Source organism: Apium graveolens, chromosome 9 (assembly GCF_009905375.1).
Source record: "Apium graveolens cultivar Ventura chromosome 9, ASM990537v1, whole genome shotgun sequence".
NCBI lineage: Eukaryota > Viridiplantae > Streptophyta > Magnoliopsida > Apiales > Apiaceae > Apium > Apium graveolens.
Genome location: NC_133655.1, coordinates 22,643,456 through 22,645,747, shown reverse-complemented (window position 1 = coordinate 22,645,747; position 2,292 = coordinate 22,643,456).

Below are 2,292 nucleotides of genomic sequence, written 5' to 3'. Positions count from 1 at the left end.
AGCTATAAAAGAATGAAGTAAAGATGAAATCTTTCATAAATACATCTGAATTGGTCGGATAGTATCATGAAAAGAATAAGCCATGTGCAAGCATTGCTATTGGCCTTGACTATGATGACATGAGTGACAAAAAGAAAACTGTAGGTAACAAAGGGAAAGCAAAGAAGACTGAGAATGCTCCAACTTTTTTGAAAGAGGTTGATGCACCTATATTCAAAGCTTGGGTAGTCAACTTTAGTGAATAAGAATTAATCATCAAGAAAGAAATTGCTGATGAAGATAAAGAGAAGAAAACTGAAGAATCAGTTCAGTCTTCCAATACTGAAGAGAAACTCATAAACAAACAAAGTCCCAAGACTCCTGTTCAAGAAACCAAAACTGAAGATGCAAGAAAGAAAAAGAAAAATAGAATTAGGAAAATAGGGATAAACAAAAGCAATAATTTTGCTTATGTTGCAAATGCTCCTAGAAAGAAGTGTGAAAAAGGTGGCTCTTCAAATCATCTAACTCACCTTTGTAAAAAGGTTGTTAACAAGCCAGCTGCAGGAACTTGCAAATATAATGAAGCAAATTCTAATGATCCATATTCATTCTGTGACAAGTTTGACTGCATTCCTTGCAACATGAAGGTAATGAAGAGTTGCCACAAACTGAGAGTAGACCTTAAAAAATCAAGAAATGTGTCTAGATCGGAAGGAAAACATGCACAACAATCACTGAATTCTATTTCTTCTAAAATTACTCATTTTACTTCTACTGAACAAGTTACCAAGAAGAAACTACCCAACACTGCTTGGGTTTCCAAACACACTTAAGACTCATTGTGTGCAGGGCAAGTGAAGAAAGTCATCTGGATCATAGACAGTGGATGTTCCAGGCATATGACTGGTGGTAAAACCTTGCTATCACAGTTTGAGGAGAAAGCTGGCCCATTAGTGACCTTTGGAGACAACAGCAAAGGATTCAAAATGGGATATGGAAAGATTGTTCTGAAAATATTGTCTTTGAATAATGTAGCACTGGTAGCTGATCTTGAAGTGAGTCTTTTCAGAATTAGCATATTGAAGAAATGGTCTCAAGTCTTATTCAACAAGGACACTGTTATCAGCAAGAAAATTTGTGAAGTTGCTCTGAAAGGAGCAAGGAAAGGAAGCTTGTTTGTTGAAGCTTTTCACTCAACAAATAAGGATGATATTTGTTACTTCTACACCAAGGTATCAGGAGAAATAAACAAGCTATGGCTTAAAAATCTGTCTCACTTGATTTTCAAGAAAGTTAACACCTTGTCAAAAAGAAGTTGGTAAGAGACATGCCTAAAATGGAGCTTGCTCAAGTTGAAGTCTGTGAAGTTTGTCAGACTAGGGAAATGAAAAAACTACTCAACAAGAGAATCATTGAAATGGAAGCTCATCTCATACAACTAAGTTTGACTGCACAACCTCAGGGGGAGAAAGAAGGTCTTCAGATACTAAAAAGAAGCTCAACTTGGGATTATGATATCTCAAGGGAATCAGTTTTGGAGCTGTTGGTCTCATAGATATAGTTTTGTTAGATGGAGGGCTGACAAAAAGAGTTCCAGTGGAAGGTGTCAACTTTGTATTTCAAAAACCTGTATCATGATATTGCATTTAGCTCATTTTTGTACCAACAGAAAAACATTTAGCTGACATTTTTACTAAACCTTTGGATGAAGCAACTTTCACTAGATTTGTAAGTAAAATTGGATTGCTAAACTCTTCATCCTAAGGCAAGAACTCAGCTAATGTTTTGCAGCAGATTAATCTCCAGTAAATCAAAATTAATTTGATTAAATTGGAAATTAACTGAAATATGAATTATAAATATTTCAGAAATCTCTGTATATTTGTTTTTCAAATATAATTAACTTGGAATTTTTCAAATTCTAAGTAAACTGCTTAGTTGTTAATTAACATTCTTAATATGTAAAATTAACACAAGGCAGAATTAAAATAACTAAAAGTATTTAGAGAACTGAGTTCTCGATAAGTATAAATCGACTTCTCGACAAGTCATTTTAGGACTTCTCGAGTGAGTCCTCGATAAGTCAATTTACTGACTTCTCGAGTGACTTCTCGATAGGTTTAAAATGACTTATCGATAAGTCCCTGTAGAGTTCTCTAATAGTGTTCATTCACAGAGTTCTCTACAAGTACAATTATTAACTTATCAGTAACTCAGAACTGAGATAATTTAAATTAATAATTATTTTGGTAAAATACTTCTGGAAAATTTATTTTAATTTTATTTTGAATTTATTCAAGTAAAAGTTAG